A 19,403-nucleotide genomic window follows, 5' to 3' on the forward strand; every position below is an offset into this window, starting at 1 on the left:
TTCAGTGTGGTGTTCCGCATCACCGCACTGAAATGCATTGTCACGCATTAATGCCACACTATGGAACTCTAGCTACCCAGGGTGTGCTTCTCCGAACGTGCTGCCAGCAGCTGCTGGGCTCAGCAAGTTAATAGTTAATTGTTTGTCCGCTCTCAGCTCGAGTTACTGAGAGAGTTACTGCTACAATGTTGCGATGTTCTTTTGGCTGCATATTTCCTGCCGCCGGAGCCCGCTCTCGTGCCGCCCTCCTCACATCCGGGGGATGAGAAAGTGAGAAAGAGGGTGGGGCCAGAAACCAAAGCGGCGGGGGATTCAAACTGAGTTGAGGCATTGGGCAGCCCCGCAGTAACCCCCCTCCTCCCCCGACCCCCCCCCGCGCGTTCACGTTGCCACAGAAGACCAGGGGGACTCTCACCTACAGGACTGTGGACACTGAGGGCCGCCAGCGCTGCGCATTAGAGGCATCAATCATGATCGCGGGCGCAAATTAGAGCAGACGGACCAGGTTGACGACGCAGATACAGTAGACTCTCAACTCGTCATTAAGTTAAGTGTTAATTGGGCACCGTGCATCATGTTGCCCCTCATGGTGCTCCGTTAGCTGGACTGCTGCTGACTCTCGTGCTTCGCACCAGCCGGGCCGCCGCACAGTGGGGCCTAGCTATTTTATGGCCATTGCGCTCGGGTGCCGCCAGGATAGACTCACATGGACAGGCCGCAGCCTGGACTAACGCGGGTGCCGGCGGCAAACCAAAATGATTGCCGCGAGGGCTGCTTGAGTCCGCCAGAGCCGGCAGTCTGCTGCAGAGAGCCGCCGATGTCAGTCATGCAACGCTGCCTGGCTGAAGATCCATCAAAAACAGTTGGTAAGTAGACTAGTAACCACTTGCCACCCACCGAGTGTCTGTCAGTGTATGTTAATGATATAATTGCCAATGAGCGCGCTATCAGGCACATCGGTAGATCCACGCCGACTAACTGTTCATTAAGTTGTTGTGGTTTTGTGGCCTCGCACCTGTTGGGACCGGGTCCCAAACGCTGGGAGAGAGGCCTAGCCTGGATTGATACTAAGCTGCCCCATTTATGGGTCCCTACGTTTTGATGGGCGAGTTCCCTCTGCCTTTCTACCCCGTTTTTTGCATTAAGTTTTAGTGGCAGTCTCCCATGTCTTTAAACCCCTGTGTCTTAATCTCTCAAGCCTGCCCCAGTGTCAGTTAATCTATCTCTTTCTGCCTCCTTGTCTCTCAGTTGGAGTGTGCACAGTACGTCTGCCCTTTCTCCTCTGTGTACCTGCGCCGATTCATAGATGGTACTTGCATTAATTCGCTGCTTGCCCCACTTTTATTTTCATTACTGATCTTTACTGTGAGCTGTATTTTATCCTGCTACCTATTGAAACACGGTCTGTTGTGGCATAGCTGCCAAGGTTTTTCAGATTAATATATGTGACAGTTTTGTAATATCACCACATTCGTTTGCATCAGTTTTAAGGTCTTTTTAGAGTTTTTTCGTTACTCAAATGGGCCTTGTTTCTGATATTTTTGTTTCCCTGATCTTCATTGCTTGATTTTTTTCATTGCAAGAAAGTGTCACTCCTAGTCGTTGAAATGTCACTCATAATTACATTGAAATTATGAAAATGTCACACATAGCAATCTGAAACCTTGGCAGCTATGCAGAATGTGCAAACTAGGTGGATGTATTTTACATAGTGTTCAAATAGTAAATATTCTCGTAAAAAGGCCCAACCTGCTTACAGCCGTGGAACTCTGCTAAATTCGTGAAACACCTAAGGGAATATCAGAGAAAAACATCGAGGAAAGGTAACTTCTACATATGGATGCCCTGGATAGGAAGAAGATTTGAAAACTTGGGAAAGGTGAGCTATCCTCTTACTGAGGGGTCGCAGGAAGCGTCGCACTCGTGACGCCTGTATAGTCCGGCTGGCTCTCGTCTGCGGAAGTGTCATTTACCAGGACCGGTGCAGACCGCTTTGGACTCGCACAGGCGTTCAGGGAGAGGGATAGGGGAAACCATCCAGTGGGGAGCTGGGTCAGTGCATGGAAGGCGGGACTTGCAGCTGGTGAATTATGTGCCCGAGGCGACCTCAGTGAGTAGTAGGGAAGGAGCCCGGGGTGCTCGGCGGCAGTGCAGCCGCAGTGATTTCGGGCGGCTCCCACCAGCCAGGCTGTGTGGGTGAGCTGAGCAGCGGTGATTGTACGACTGAGCACGAGTGCACCGCTTCTGGTGCGGGCGGTCTTTAATGCAGCCGCCTACTTATTGTACAGTTGCACGTGCCTCCTATTATGATTTAGTATTTTGTGACCATACTTATCATGCCACAGCCCTGTTCTATATCAAATAATGCCCATTGTCGAGTGTTTTCAATTACCACGTTCACGCATTGCCTCCAGGCTTAGCAAGCCTTCAGGGGAAATATATATACTATGCCCTCCAAACTACTCAAAAACAATTATGTGAATGAATTCTAGTTTTTTTTATATCTCTAAAATATCTAAAGGCTAAGTTTAATATATACAAACGTGTTACCAGAACAAAGGAATTCGAGTAACCATTGCTTGCTGCAAACGGGTTAAATGGTGCTTTCAATAAAGGCAAGAAAGGGAACATGCTTATTCAAGTCAGATGTAATGTCTCGTATAGAGGCGTCTGTGTGGAATTACACTCGTTATAATTATGTTTATAGCCCACAAAACATACAGGTTTTTCGAACACGTTTGCTGATAATTTACTGCCTATCGTCATTGACCTAACAAGAATAAACGTTTCAGTGAAATTTGCAAAGATTTCCACGTATTCTTTGTTGAATAAATGTAGATTTTTATAGCAGGCGCGTAGTATAATGAAATACATTCCAGGTTAGATGTGGTATCTGGCTGGGGCTCGAAATGGGAAGATGTAATATTCATGTCGCTTAGTACATGGAATGTAGAATGCAGGTTGTGTACTGGAGCGGCAGTTGCCACAGGTACTAGATGGGTGAGGTGCTTTATGAAAGAAACTCTTACCTTTAGCAAAATAATGTGTATTGGAGTCGTTTATCTACACGTTACATAGGAACTTGTGAACTGTAGGTTACACAAGGATTTTATTTAGTAAGACACAACAACCCACTGTATTTTCTTATTAGTGTGTTGACGGGAGCTGCAGGGTACTGAAAGTGATGTGCAGCAGTTACATTAACCCTTTAGGATATTTGATAATTCAAGCCTATCATCAAACGTACCTATCCGAGCAGGTGCATTATCTACCTGCGCTACATTATGCCCTGAGAGTTACTCCCTTAAGCCGTTTTACTAATGTTCAATTTCCACATGTGATAACCTGAGTGCAGTCTACTGGAACAGTTTGCCCATCAGGATGTTTGGGGATCTCCCTCTTTTTTTCGGCCCTGCCACTTGTAGGGTCTGAAGTTGGGCGTCACTGCCCCTGTGGGGCAGCAGTAGTCTCCAGTGGTGTCAGGAGAGTCGATAATACACATGCTGCTTGTCTGAGGGAATCCGTGGGCCCGCCAGACATACGCAGTATGTTGTCCCAATTAATTGATGTGCAATGGTCTGTCTAAGGCGGGCAACTAGAGCCAAATTTCGGGGGGGGGGGCTAATTCTTCCAACCACGGACAGAGTGGCTGTAAGAAGGGGTAAACACACAACAAAAGCCTCATTTACAATTAAATGGTCTTTTAAAGACCTGTTAAGTACTCGGGTGCGGCTGCAATTTGATGCTCGCCAGCCCGTGAAGCTGTCCCCCCCAGGGCTCACACACACGACAGCCCCGTGAGCCCAATGGGTGTTCGCGCCTGGTCTGTCTGTTAGAGAAGTGGGACCTAAAATCAAGACCAAGCTTTTAAAGAGAGTCTTGTGAATCAGCACTCAAAGGCTTGGATTTACACCCTATGGTTCGAGATCTTCTCGTTGTGGGAAAATCGCTAATGTGTATGACTGTCTGGCAACGAAACTCCTATGCAGCAGTTAAGTACCTGCTTCCTCCACGCATCACTATTCCTTACTTTCTTGTGCCTCAGGTACCCTCTGATGTTTTTCAGGAAGAGCATTTCCTCATTGGAAGCGGGCTGTGACCCATAAGGAAAGCCATGAGTGGTATACATGGTTCACCTCTTTTTTGGATACAAAGATACCCCTCTCACATATCTTTCATTTTTCCCCCTTGACTGTGCTGTGTGTTCAAGTGGTGCGTAGAAGGCAGGGTAGTGCCTAGCGTAGAGGGCACTTAAGGAAGGAGCCCGCTTGCAGCTGCCCACCACTCTTAAGGATCGCCACCCCCCACTGGCTACCCGAAAGCTACGGGTTCGAATTTGATTAAGGCCAACTCAGCCTTGCATTTTTTCTAAAGTGAATAATTTAAGTACACCTGATTTTGGTTAGAGCAGCTCCTATTAACATTACTACTAAATCACACGTCTGTGGCAATAAATGGCATGCTAAAACACAAGTAACAAGCATTGGCGAAGCCACTCGTGTGTGCCTACGAAATTATGCTGATGCTTTTTTCCTTTTTTTAAATTTACCAATTAAAGATGGATCGGTGAATATGAAAATAAATGAAAAATAAGTATTGCAAAAATGCTTTTCTTAGGGCGGAAGGGTCATCGTCAACCTGAGATTTCATTAGCCACCCCTGTCCCCTAAAAAAAAGGGCAGTGGGAATGGGGAGCAAAAGAGGAGCAGGGGCGGGTAAAGCAACGGGGAGTACGTGGAGGGAGAGGAAAAGCAGCACACGAGAGAGCAACACGGGTGAGAAAGCAAATGAGTGAGAAAGCGACATGGGTCGCGGGGTAGGCAGGGAGTTTGGAACAGGGAGAATCACACAGAGAGGGAGCTTGCAGCACGAGGGAGACCGCAACACGGTGGTGTGGGGGAGGGATGAGCACACAAGGCAGAGGGCTGGGGGGAAACACATGCACTCTCATAGAGTACTTTAGCAAAAATAAAAAATAAACGAGTTGCCTTAAATTGAGCCATGCAAGAAGCATAGAAGCCAGTCAAAGCGAGAGATGATACAAACAGGCTGAGCTCTAGGCGAGGGACGAGCTGCAGCAAGGAAAACCATTAAGTAAGAACCAAGCACATGAGAGTGACAATCAATGGTAAGCAGTGAGCGAGCTGAAAACTCCTTTAAGTTCTTGGAAGTTCCACTATAGGCCTTCGCTGTCTGGTACAGAAATCGCCAGCTTTATATATAAAAAAAAAGTGCTCCAAAGGGTAGTGTCATTTTGAAAGGTTGAGGTTTAACCTCTGGATTTTGCGTTAAGCAAAGAGACTAACACAATAGTGTCCTTAAATTAGGATCCCAGAGCCATCTGTAGGTTGTCAAACGAGCTGCACAGTGGCAGGTTTGTTGCACGGTCACTGCAATGGGAAGCCAGAGCCTTGTTTTTAAACCTGTATAGTGGTGAGTCTCTTCAGTCAATGCATGTAGTGAGGAGTGCCAACATTCAATGGCTGCCAGCATCTGATACACTAAATCTGGGTCACCCCAGCATGAGACTGCTTTTTAGCATCTCCCTGTCTGTGGCATGTTCTGTCCCATTAAACAAAGTCAATGACGTGTATGCACCCTTATGCAGTGTCAGTAACAAAACAAATCTTTGTCCTGTGCAGAAGAGTGCTGCAAAGGTATCATAGAGAGGTACAAAATGTTGGTAAATCTTATAGCTAGTTGGTCAACAGAATCTTCAAATGAGTGCAAGATGTTTGGAAAGGCTAACCTAATTGTTCAGTTAGTGTTAGAGTAAGTGAAACTTGAAACATAGTATACCTTCAGCGTACATCCTATCCTAAGTATGTCAGTAATGTTATTTACATTTTGAGGTTAATTTATATCTGGAATCAAAATGACATAATTTACTTTAATGATCAGATCTTAATTTATCATTGTAATGTATATATGAAGGACATTTGTATCACAGGTTTGGAATTTCATGAAATGTCTACGTGACAATGGATAGATAGTATGCTTCCAAAATCTACTTGTCCTGTAAAAAAAAAATCCATACATCCCCTGTGGTTACATGCAGTGATGTGACAAATGTTCTCCTAAAACATTCACTGATTGTGTTAGGGCTCAAATTATATCGGGATTCCGATTCTAGCAAAGCTCTGATTTTGCTACCTTTCTGCAAATCCATACATGCTTGGATGTAGGCAGTAACTAGAGGTTCGGAGTGCCCTGTGAATATGTGCTCCGCCCCAAACTACCAGATTTAACAGTATTCAATAACTCCTCCTTTCTGATTACTTCCCACACTGGAAAAGGTCGTACATTTACTTCTGACAGGGACAGGAGTATAACGTTTTCTAGGATACGGGAAAAAAGTGGAAATAGAGAAAGCGAATTTTAAGTTGCTTGTCAGATTTTACATGAGTAAACACACACACATTTTCTCATGCGAAAATGGAACTCAAAAAAGTTTTCAGGCATACGGTTTCCTTGTCTACTTCGGTAAATAAACACTTGTAAATTCATCAAAGTCATTAATATATATAAGTGCTTGGACCCGTAGCTGCAATTGGATTTTTGTGACTTTGAGTTGGTCCCCTAATTTATTTCCCTACTGCCCTTAATGTTGCCTATAATGATTTTACACCGATGATCCAATAATATATATTTTTTAATTAAATATTGCTTGCATCAAACAACTTTTACTAATTGGTGCCGCAGAAAAATTACATTTAAAGTTGCACAGTAGTTTACTAAAACGTTTTTTTAAAAGCTTTTTTCTAAAATGTATTTTCAAAGCAAACCATCCAAAATTTTGCTTTAAATCTTCTGCATGTATTGGCATATAACCAGGGAGCATGCTTCTGGCATTATACATAGGCTCAATTTTTTACATTTTACAAATCTGTACACATTTTTATACTGGATCATTGTTAGTAATGCAAGCTTAACTTGCTACATTTCCATAAAGTACTCAACCTAATACAAGCCATGGCTTAAGTGGCAAGCAATCCTCTTTCACTGATCTGCACTGTGATACTGATAACTGATAGCTAAAGCTCTGTAGTGCAGGAGGTTGGGTGTATTTGCCTAGTAGACAGAATAACTATGAAAACTTGTTCTTGATCCCAAGCAATATTTCCCTGGCGTGTGGCAATTGAAATTCCACACTCCGTTTATACGTGTTTCTCATATTAATGATATTTCTTACTGCTAATTCACACGAGATTCCCATGGGTGTTGTGAGAAGAGAGTATGGATAGAATACTGGCATTGCATGTTTGTTACTGAATTTCTACCTCCAAATTGCCAGGAATACACGTTCTATGAGCATTGGCTTTTTCAAACAATCATAATAAAATGTAGTTCACCAGTGGCACAACAGTTTTCAAAGGTGGCGAAAAATATGAAGGAAATAAAAATGTTTTGGATTTTTTGTTAAAATGTAACATAGCAAACCTTGGGTTTTTGTGTGATTTGGTGAAGGGAAATAATGGTATAAAAAACATGATGTTTACAGTTTAGATTATTTGCAGGTATATTTTATTTTTATAATACTCCATCTCATAAGAAAATGACTCCACTTTGCTTCAAATGTGTTTTGCTATTGAACTAGCCGACTATAATTTTTCAGCCGTTTATGCCAGATGTACAATTTAACTCTTTTCTACTGATGTGGTTCAGAGCGAGCAAAGCAATTTTGCGACTGCCCCATCAAATTGTTTTTTCAAAGCTTTTAAACAACCTTCAGAGTTGTTGTTGCATTGTTTTGTTAAAAATTACTCGGCGTGGGAATACACACGCAATAATGTTTTAGATAATGATACTGTATTCTGTACTTTCTGAAAAGTGAATTGACAAAAAGAGAGTAACAAACAATTTGTCACGAACCATTTTTGAATTAAATAAGCATTTCTTAGTTCAGCATTTCGTTCAAATAGAAAAATATTCTGTCACCCAGATAGCAGATGGAAATTAGCAGAAGTGCTAATAAACAAGGCTCGGAATACATTTTATTACACCATGGTGAATGGTATTCTGTAATTCATAAGGACAGGTAGCTGCACAGAATCAGTAAATGAGACTAGTACTTATTTTGAGCAGGTGGTTGGCAGTGCTCAGGAGCTCAATTTATTACAGATTACCGGGATTTAATAGATATACCTGTATTCATGATTGCACTGTATGTACATGGTGGTCGAATTTCCGTATGAGGGATCTTTGGAGAGCACGTCGACATTGACTTGAATTATTGGCCAGTACATTGGCTTTGGAACATACAGAACGCTGAGAATTATCATTCTAAACGTGACTACGCTCGTGTGGATGTGGAGGATTGGGCCAATCCTTTGGAGCTTGCAATTTGGATGATTGTTGGAATTTCAACTTGTGCCAATTATTCTAAGGCCACCAAATTTGAAGCATTACACTATTGATACGTCGAACACATCTTTAATTAGCGGACCCTGTTTTATCTATTGTTGACCTTGGGAACCATTGACCCACATATTTAGAACGTTTGGATTGAAATGACTGTATCCAAGCCCTGGAGAAGTTCTATTTGGAACGAAACACGTTGGCTGATGTCTGATTTTAACAACTCCTACAATAAAGGAAAACATTTTTGTACACATTTGAAGCTCTTCTGACTTTGTTTCTGGTGCACCTTCCTTTTTCTTATGAACTATTTATCTGGTTTCCAGTGGAGTGAAAGTGCGGCGAACTCCGGAAGTTCGTGCACGGACTAGCTTACTTTTTCTTTATTTAGGAACTGAGATGCTAAACCGTGGTCAGCTTCATTTGTTTGTTTATTTCACTGTATGTACATTGTCCATCTGTACGTTGTCAGTTTTGTATTTTTCACAAAGAAACCACTGCAGCAGAATTGCTAATTGTGGGCAACACGAAATCATGTTCTTTCAATAATAGCACAAGAGCCAGATGCACACAAGGCCGTGTTCAGCCTTGCCACACTTCTAAACAATGAGAGCCACTGATGCCCCTCCATTTGGCCTGTGTGAGCCAGCATACCCAGGCAAGCACTATACTTTCAGCATGTCTACTACTGGCATCATTTAGAGCCTCGGTGAAAACATACGATCTCTCAAATTGGCAAATTTTAGTACCCTATCAGGTAATATTGTTTTCATTAAATTCGTATACATGTTGTAAATCTAAATGAATAACAGCAAAGGACAAACTATTCGTACCAAACATGAAACAACCCTCAGTGAGTCTCTGAATAGAGGTGGAACACTGCCCATTCGAAACACATTTTAAAATTACATGTTTGTGTTTGTTTTTCTTTAGTGCTGCACACGTTTAGTTGGGGATCATCGGAATGCTGTACAAAGCAATAGGGTTGACATAGGAACTACTACAGGTGCACCCCACTAAGTCGGATAACTACGTCGAGGTGCAGCTACTTCGGATGTTCTACCTCATAGATGCCTCGACTGAGGATGTCGTCACATTGAAAGAAGTAAGTGCAAAACTATGCAATTTAACAAAAGATAAAAATCAGTGTTAAGGGTTGTGGGTAAATGAATTTAAATTAAATCAATGAAGGTATTAGGGCTACTTTCAAGGCTAGGTTATCTTTACTTGAAATCAAACTAATTTTGGGACAGCGTTTTTATTGCTGCAAATGCTTTCTACACCCATGATATGTTATGCTGTGCGTGTTTTCTTAAAAAAGGCTTTTGAAATTAGATCTTGAGCTATAGAATAAGAATTGTGCTGTCCTTTTTTTTTTGTCTGCACTATGATCGATGTTTTTTACGTGCTTTTAAATGTTTATTTTGCATGTGTATTTATGGTTATGATTTTTACCCAAACATCTTTTATTACTTTTTAAATGCAGTACAATAAAGACGCCTCAGGCGTATATCTAACAGCAGTTACATGAGCTAAATATTAGATGTTTTCATTTTCCCACAAAGAATGTCCTCCTCTCCCCCTGGCCCCTCCCGTTTCCGTCTCTAGTTACTACTTAGCCAACAGACTAGTGCCCGTAGACATTTAAATCATAATAGACGCCCCTCACAGTAATCTTATTGTCACTACCCCAGATCTGCCTGTCTATGAAAAACTCTCCACAGCTTTCAGCGTGGAGAGGGTTATCTTTGGGAAAATAATCCCCAGTGGTGTTCACTGGCCATCAAAGTGGAGGTGTGTGCCTTCGAGGCTGCAAGAGAGCCTTTCTGTGGGTCCTCCTTTCCCCATTGAAATGCAAGAGATTTTTACTATCCTTGAACATTGAAGTTTCAGGTACCAGTCAGCTTTTGCAAAAATATGTACACATACTCCAAGGGCAGAGGGTGATCCATCACCTCTTGAAGGGTCCTGCCCTACTCCCTCCAGAATGGAAGCAGCTTTGGGCAGCTACAAAAGACGTGTAGAGTCTTGCCTATTGCTCTGCATCCCCTCCAAGAGGAAAGATTATCTGTGGGGAATATGCAATGCATTTTAATGAGTGTGAACACCAATCGTGAACAGCCTTCTAATGTATTCCCAGGTGTCTCTCCTCAAAATGTGTCGCAATCTCAGAGGGTAATATGTTTGTCTAGGTATTTTTTCCTTTCTCTCATGTAGCACCAAACTTAAGTGGGAAGAATCTTCATAATTTTCATGCATCGCTTCAATATCAATCTATTGAGCCCAACACCCTGGTGTTCTTTCTCAAAAGTATTTTGTTCCATGTAGCCATGTATTTAATTTGAGGGGGGGGGGTTGTTATCGAGTGACACAGTTGCCCGTATTGGAATCTTCCTTTTCCCTCAGGGGAAATTTAGCTTTATGTTGCAAATGCGTTTTATTGACCATCATGGAAATCTGAAACCATTCGATATACCCTCATTTTCCACTTAATAAATGGACTGGGAATTCGCACCAAAGTAAAACAGCAGATGAAATGGATAGGCGAGTATGGAGAGAGGTGGGTGGGTGGTGAGGCCCATCCTCTCTAACTCTATGTCCCACACTCTCAATGTAGTGATGATTGGTATTCTGGGATATTCATTAGGGGTTTCTCGTTTTTGTGCAACCAGATCAAGTCCCTTAGAGGTGTTCACACTACTGCAAGATCCACAAAGTCCCACATTGTATTTATCTCTATTTTAGACAATTCCGTTTTGATCATCTCCTGGCCCACAGTGTAAGATCTGGCATGACTAAGCCTCCCCTTGCTTTTGTGTGCTGTAGACGTCAAAGCTGACTCTAGGTTTAGTGCCACTCTGCCAAATTTAGATTCTTTCTCTATATCTAATGACATCAAATCGCTGGGTGTCCTGTTTCTGTTTTGAAACGATGCAACCTGTCTGATCTGCGTGGCAAGGTCTTCTCCTGTCTGTTGGCCAGAACCTTGGAGTAAAGTTTGACATCTAAATTAGGAAGGGTTAAAGCTAATTCTAGATGAGGCACACAGTTGGGTTTCTCGCCCTAGTTTGGTGATGACCGAGATTACAGCTTCTACCATAGTGGGGATAACCTTTCTTATATTGGCCTAAATAAGTTTGTTAATTTATATGTCATCTGTGCTGTATCAATCTTCGCTGTTTTTCCAATGTATTTTTTATTAAAATGTAAACCATTGCAGAACACACTTGTACACCTATGGTTACGAATTGTACAGCATTCCAAGAATTCACAGTATTATCTACTGTACATTGTGACCCCTTTTTACCCCCTTTAACTGCATAGTGGAGAAGTGTGGCTCAATGGTTAGAGCGGCAGACCCTGATGCAGAGGTCTAGCCCGGGACCAGGGTTCAATTCCCCGCCTCGGCGGGTCTTGGGCTCAAAAATTCCATGGACCTGATAATTCTCGCCTCGGTTCGTATTCTAATCATGGGTCTCACTCTGCAACTCTGGGCAATAGCTTATTTAATCTCCACAACGGCCCCCACAAAGCTAAGGGTGCCTGGCCTCCACCTTGGGGGTGCCCAGGAGTGGACATCTCACAGGGAAAGCCAGGATGGGTTCCAGAGCGGTATTCGTACAAGTGCTTTGAGACCCTTGCGGGTGAGTAGTGCGCTATACAAGTATCAATTTACATTTCAATTTATAGTTCTCCAACAAAAACGGCATATTGCATGATATTGTACATCTAATAATAATAGTTTATTAGTCAATTAAAACCATAAACACGACTCAATCATACAGTACAGAACAATTAAAATAGAATACAAAAGAATCTAAAACATTTGTGATATATCTAACTTCAGCCATTGGACATCTTGTTAATGGACCTTCACGGTTTTTGACTTCCCTTCCTAACAATATAAATAACAAGCATTGGAAATGCAATAGGTCTCGCATTAGGAAAGTTTGAGCTATTGGTCTTATAAATGACATTTTTTTAATTTATGTGTTGTTTTTTAAAATAGCTAAATTAATAGCGTTGTCATTTACAATGCCAATAGTTATAACTTTCGCAAATGTGACACCTATAGCAGACACACGTCAACATCCTATTTTATCAATTGAACATGTATTAATTGATTAAAAACGCGATAACAACGCATTTCAACAGTGGCTGCATCCCGCGTGAACAGAGTTTTCCACAGCGCTTTGAACATGCTGGGCAATCTACAATTGTTCACCCTCTTGAAACAAGACACACGTCAACATCCTATTTTATCCATTGACAAGATACACTACAAATGCTCCTTCCAGGTTCAGATGCATCATATTTCTTGCACAAAAACAATACGAACCATCACTAAACAAAAAACACTACACTGACCACACACAATGACACCATATCACCATGACCCCTGCCACTGAGAGACTCCACAATCGTGAAAAAGCCGACCAGGCTTTGAAAATGCTACGAGGCCATCCATATGACCGATGCGTGCTACATGAAATGCTGATGACGTGATATAACCTGCCTTGGCAAAAGCAAAACAGGAACATCAAGACGGTGCACGCCAGTACTGTCCTTTTGATAATTTTACAGCAGTGCTAACAAGTGGCAGTCGTTTATTCACAAGGCAAGAGGGAATTGCCACTTAGACATGACGTACCGGTCTTCAGTTATCAGCCTTTACTGAGTCAATATTCCTTTACATACGATGAATGTAAATTAATTATCTAGGCCGATATAAAGGCGTCACATGACCTAGGCCGGTGGAAAGGTAGCTTCAGCAATGGGCGATGACAAAACACACTCGGCTACACTTCGACACAAGAGGCACCTGGTAAAATGGTCAAGTGCACCTCTGCCGGTGACTCAAGTAAAGAAATCTCTCACAGTGGCATTAGTAGCCTTAGGAAAACTTGCTACACAAGCCCATCGAATTTCTAGGATGAACTGTCTCTAGGCCTTTGGCTGTGGTGCATTCCAGGGATGTTTTCATAGCATAGCGCTGCAGTTCAATACAGCCATCTAGCGAACTTCCTTTGGCGCATTTCTGGAAATCTCTACCAGGTACCATCATTTAACTAAACTGATTTGTCACTGGAACCCCCTAAATATCACAGTTGTTCAGCTCGCGCAGTCGCTGCCAGTCAGTCATTCAACCAATTGCACACATTAAAATAAAATGACAACCTTGTTGGCCAAATCAAAAAATAAAAGCTTGGATAAGTAGCGTGAAAAGCAAAAGTGGGGGATCAAATAAATCAAACAGGGAGGCCTGCGTGCACCAGATGTCACACGAGGATTCTACTCTTCTCAGGGAGCAAACCCCATAAAGCAAGGCATTGTGCACATGCCTGCGCCATGCAGAAACATCCCAGATCCACACGACTGGAAGCCCAGTGATGTTCTTCAGAGTGCAGTGACATCCAGACCAGGCACAAGCAGGCGAGCTCGTGAAACTTCCAACACACGCAAGGGAGTCAGCAGGGCTGCCTGGACAATCCACCATAGCGCTGACGAGCAGGAGGATTTCATCGTCTTGATTGCCAACGTGCCAAAGTCACAATAAATGAGCTGTCCAATCCACACTCGCGATTTTCTCTGGTGTACTTTCCACTTATGCTGCTATGCAGCTTGGGTGTCTGGAGACAATTCTTTTCAGTACTTTTGGCGGATAGAGAAGGGGGGGTGTGGGGGGATTAGTGGAGGCCATTGGTTAGAGGCGGATCACGCTTTTTGCAAACAAAAACAAGCCATGAATATAAAATAAAACGACACACAGCCTGCCGGCCGTGAAAGTGAAAGTACGGCCGGCCGGCCGTGAATAATTAGGGGAGGAGCAGGCAGGCAGCCGCTTGTGATTCGGAGAGATGACACGGGATAGGGAGGGTGGGCAGGCTCAGAGCCGAATGGGATAGGGAAGGGATACCCGGCGTGAGAGTTGGTAAGACCTGTGCTTATGTTAAAAATGTCGTTGAGCGCCGTGTTCATTAAAGAAAAGAGGGCTCGTACCTCCTGCTGTGGGCTGAGATGGCACAGTTTGCGGCAGCAGAAAGCATCAATTAAAACAATAAAAATAATTCTCCCACGCAACCTCTGAAGAGGGACATTGTAAAGAAACGGCGATTGGCCCGTGCGCCTAAGGCGCGCAGGTAACTGATGTGTTGGCAATTCCAACGAGTTAGGCGGCAGCAAGAACAAGACGGAGGGCATTGCTGTGGGGAGGGGGGAGGAGAAATGCGACACGGCCGCAGCAGGGGGCGGAGCGGGAGAGTGGCGATGAGGGAGAGACACGGCCTGGGGCCGTGAATAGTCCGAAGCAGCAGGGGCCTTTGAAGTGAAGCTAAGCTTCACTTCAAAGGAGTGGGAGGAGTGCTGCTGGGGAACAGATGGCGATTTGATGATGTGCACGCGCATTTTAGGTCAATGAGCTTGCGCATTGACCTAAAAGCGCACGGGCACAGCATCAAATCGCCAGTAAATCGCCAGTCTAGGTAAACTTTGTTTAAGCCCCTATAGTCTCGCTCTGCTCGCATTGACAGGCGAGACCTAAAAATGGCAAATACGGATGATAAATGGCTCGAGGTGACTGAACGAGCACTGACATTTTCGCAAATCGGCTAAAGTGCACATTTGCAATGCAGACAGGTAAAATTCTCATAAATATACCGCTATAGGTAGTTAAAGTGCTTGTGTGCAGGTCCAAAGCTGGTATATTTGCTATAATAAATGGGCAGTGGTTTTTCACCCGAAAAAGTGCAGATATACAAAACTATGCATTATTGAAGTGCCAATGTGCAAGGTAAAAAAGTGCTGATTTAAGCAAATTTTGCCTTAGCATGGCGGGATAGGGAACAGCTACTATAGCAGTCCCTAGCAGCCTGCCCCTGCGCTTTTCCTACTCGTGTGGGTTTATCTTAAAACTACGGTTTTGTCACAGCCTATTAGTTTCAGCCCAATCTCCAGGTTTATTCAACACTTGACCTGTATGCTAATCAAATTTTTTTTAAATGGCCAAAAACTGTACTAGTCTAATATTCTCCATTGTGCTATTTGTGTCCATTGATTCCACAAGTGCAGTCCTACAAGACTGGATTCCCCAGTCAAGAAATTCCTGTCGTAAAAGAATTCTTCGTTGGTTGATCAATACTGAACAGATACATACATTGTGAAGCAAAGTCTTGATCCCCTGATGGCATAAACGACAGGCCTGGTCTTCACTTAGGCCACCCATCCTCCATTTTGGCCTGAGGTCCAATGTGGGTACCTCGCTAAGTCTTAGGGCCAAAAATTACTGTTTAACCTGCCGGTGAAAAGGTGCTGCAAGCAGGAGTGATTCTGTTAGGGTAGAACATGATGTATTTCCAGGTGACTTATGTATGTAAAGGAGTGGACGTCCCTCCTCAAAATGTATCGCAATCTCAGAGGCTAATATGTTTGTCTAGGTATTTTTACCTTTCTCTCAAGTAGCACCAAACTTAAGTGGGAAGAATTTTCATAATTTTCATGCATCGCTTCAATATCAATCTATTGAGCCCAACACTCTGGTGTTCTTTCTCAAAAGTATTTTGTTCCGTGTAGCCATGTATTTAATTTGAGGGGGGGGTTGTAATCCCGTGACACAGTTGCCCGTATTGGAATCTCCCTTTTCCCTCAGGGGAAATTTAGCTTTACGTTGCAAATGCGTTTTATTGACCATCGTGGAAATCTGAAATCATTCGATATGCCCTTATTTTCCACTTAATACATGGACTGGGAATTTGCACCAGAGTAAAACAGCAGATGAAATGGATAGGCGAGTATGGAGAGAAGTGGGTGGGTGGTGAGGCCCATCCTCTCTAACTCTATGTCCCACACTCTCAATGTAGTGATGATTGGTATTCTGGGATATACATTTAGGGGGTTTCTCAATTTTTGTGCAACAGATCAAGTCCCTTAGAGGTGTTAACACTACTGCAAGATCCACAAAGTCCCAAATTGTATTTATCTCTATTTTAGACAATTCCGTTTTGATCATCTCCTGGCCCACAGTGTAAGATCTGGCATGACTAAGCCTCCCCTTGCTTTTCTGTGCTGTAGACGTCAAAGCTGGACTCTAGGTTTAGTGCCACTCTGCCAAATTTAGATTCTTTCTCTATATCTAATGTCATCAAATCGCTGGGTGTCCTGTTTCTGTTTTGAAGCGATGCAACCTGTTTTGATCTGCTTGGCAAGGTCTTCGCCTGTCTGTTGGCCAGAACCTTGGAGTGAAGTTTGGCATCTAAATTAGGAAGGGTTAAAGCTAATCCTAGATGAGGCACACATCTGGGTTTCTCGCCCTAGTTTGCGGATGACCGAGATTACAGCTTCTACCATAGTGGGGATAACCTTTCTTATATTGGCCTAAATATGTTTGTTAATTTAGATGTCATCTGTGCTGTATCAATCTTCGCTGTTTTTCCAATGTATTTTTTATTAAAATGTAAACCATTGCAGAACACACTTGTACACCTATGGTTACGAATTGTACAGCATTCCAAGAATTCACAGTATTATCTACTGTACATTGTGACCCCTTTTTACCCCCTTTAACTGCATAGTTCTCCAACAAAAACAGCATATTGCATGATATTGTACATCTATCTCATAATAATAGTTTATTAGTCAATTAAAACCATAAACACGACTCAATCATACAGTACAGAACAATTAAAATAGAATACAAAAGAATCTAAAACATTTGTGATATATCTAACTTCAGCCATTGGACATCTTGTTAATGGACCTTCACGGTTTTTGGCTTCCCTTCCTAACGATATAAATAAAAATGGCAAATACGGATGATAAATGGCTCGAGGCGACTGATCGAGCACTGACATTTTCGCAAATCGGTTAAAGTGCACATTTGCAATGCAGACAGGTAAAATTCTCATAAATAAACCGCTATAGGTAGTTAAAGTGCTTGCGTGCAGGTCCAAAGCTGGTATGTGTGGTATACTAAATTAGCAGTGGTTTTTCACCCGAAAAAGTGCAGATATACAAAACTATGCATTATTGAAGTGCCAATGTGCAAGGTAAAAATGTGCTGATTTAAGCAAATTTTGCCTTAGCATGGCGGGATAGGGAACAGCTACTATAGCAGTCCCTAGCAGCCTGTCCTTGCGGTTTTCCTACTCGTGTGGGTTTACCTTAAAACTATTGTTTTGTCACAGCCTATTAGTTTCAGCCCAATCCCCAGGTTTATTCAACACTCGACCTGTATGCTAATCAAATTTTTTTTAAATGGCCAAAAACTGGACTAGTCTAATATTCTCCATTGTGCTTTTTATGTTAATTGATTCCACAAGTGCAGTCCTACAAGACTGGATTCCCCAGTCAAGAAACTCCTGTCGTAATAGAATTCTTTGTTGGTTGATCAATACTGGACAGATACACACATTGTGAAACAGTCTTTTTTTTTTTGTGGAAAATATTTTTATTACATAAATGCCAGCTCATACACTGTTACATTGGTTATTACCACATCACTAAGCATATGTATCATCACATTAGTCAACAATCTTACATCAGGTACATTTTTACATTTCTCGTGCACTATCCCTTTTCCTTCGTATTTCTGATTCTACCACTGGAGATACACATAAGTCTCCTCTATACACATTCCATTTGGCCCATTTCCTATCCCACTTCTTCGGACACCCGCGAGCCATAAACACTTCCTTTTCAGCAATCATGTATTTATCCAGTTCCCTCAGCCAAACTGCAACTCCCGGCAGACTGGCCCCTCCCCATCCTCCAGCTATTTCTCTTTTAAAAAGGGTGAAGCCCAGCATTGCAAACTGCTGCTCCGTCTCCGTAAGGTCCGTAGCGTCCCATATATTCAGCAGGCTAAGTCGTGGCGTCAAGGTAATCGTCTTATTCAGAGCAGATCGCAGATGCGTCACTATCCTATCCCACCGGTTTTGTATCATCGGGCAATCCCAGATCATATGGTAGAAGCCAGCCGACTGTTTGCATCCCTTGAAACACAGATCGTCTGACTTTGACCCAATCTTTGCCAAAGTAATCCCAGTCAAATATGAACGATGTAAGATACGGAGTTGTACGAGTCGATATCGAAGTGTAATGGCAGCCTCCCTAGGAGACATCAGCGCTTGTCTCCAGTCCTCCTCTTCTATTTCCCCCAAGTCCCTTTCCCATTTCTCCTTGAGCTGTATGAAGGAGTCTTGCATATGGTTGCCAAGCTTCTTATATGTAAGGGAGATTGCCTTATTCTGCAGATACCCATCTAGGAGACGGTCCTCTAGGGGAGAGTAGTCAGGTATATCCACAAGATCAGGAAACGCCACCATCAATGCATGTCTAATTTGCAAATAACGAAAGGTTTCACTAGGTTTCAAGTGGTACATTTTCTGTAGCTCTTCAAACCGCAAAATCCTACCTTTCTTAATCAGATCCCCTACCACCGAGATACCAATCATGTCCCATTTGTCAAACCCGGGATATTGACAGAGCATACCCAGTTTTTGTGCAGTCCATAGCGGCGTCATAGTAGTAAGTCTATTCGTCCAACCTAATCGAGAATTAGCTAACCTCCATAACTGCAGGGTGTGTTGGGTAGGGCCCACAAACCGCTTTCTTCGCGTCATCGAGTATAACGCCCCAAGATAGCCTGCTCTATCCATCTGATATCTATCCAGGGCACAAGCCGGGTCATCAGGCAGGGCATACTTCCATCTATTCACCGTGATCAACTGCGCAGCCCAATAATATAGTTGTATGTCTGGCAGGGCTATACCCCCATCATACCATCCCTTCGTTAATTTCTGAAGCGCTATTCTGGGGGCCCTCCCATCCCACAGTAGTGTAAGCACCTCCCCCTCCACTGCACTAAAGAAGGCATCAGGAACTCTAGTCGGACAGTTCTATAGAACATAAAGGAAACGCGGGAGGGCAAGCATTTTAAAGAGGGCAGCCCGGCCAACCAAGGACAGTGGAAGGGATCTCCAATGCTGGACATCCGCTCTCAGTCGAGCAAGCAACGGTGTCAGATTGCTCTTGTGGAAAAGAGCCGGATC

At 43.1% G+C, this 19,403-nt stretch overlaps 1 protein-coding gene across 2 annotated transcripts in view; it reads left to right on the forward strand.

The window, feature by feature from the left end:
- Nucleotides 1-9,291: 9,291 nt before the first annotated feature.
- The window catches only part of ZMYM4 (zinc finger MYM-type containing 4), a 1,395,070-nt gene continuing 1,384,958 nt past the window's right edge, over nt 9,292-19,403 (forward strand). The window contains exon 1 of one of the 2 annotated variants that reach the window (XM_078681133.1): nt 9,292-9,463. The gene's annotated coding sequence lies outside the window, so the exon portion shown is untranslated. The remainder of the gene's footprint in view (nt 9,464-19,403) is intronic. The other variant, XM_078681129.1, reaches the window with a different exon arrangement.

The sequence above is a fragment of the Lissotriton helveticus genome, chromosome 3_1 (genome assembly GCF_964261635.1).
Source record: "Lissotriton helveticus chromosome 3_1, aLisHel1.1, whole genome shotgun sequence".
Lineage (NCBI taxonomy): Eukaryota > Metazoa > Chordata > Amphibia > Caudata > Salamandridae > Lissotriton > Lissotriton helveticus.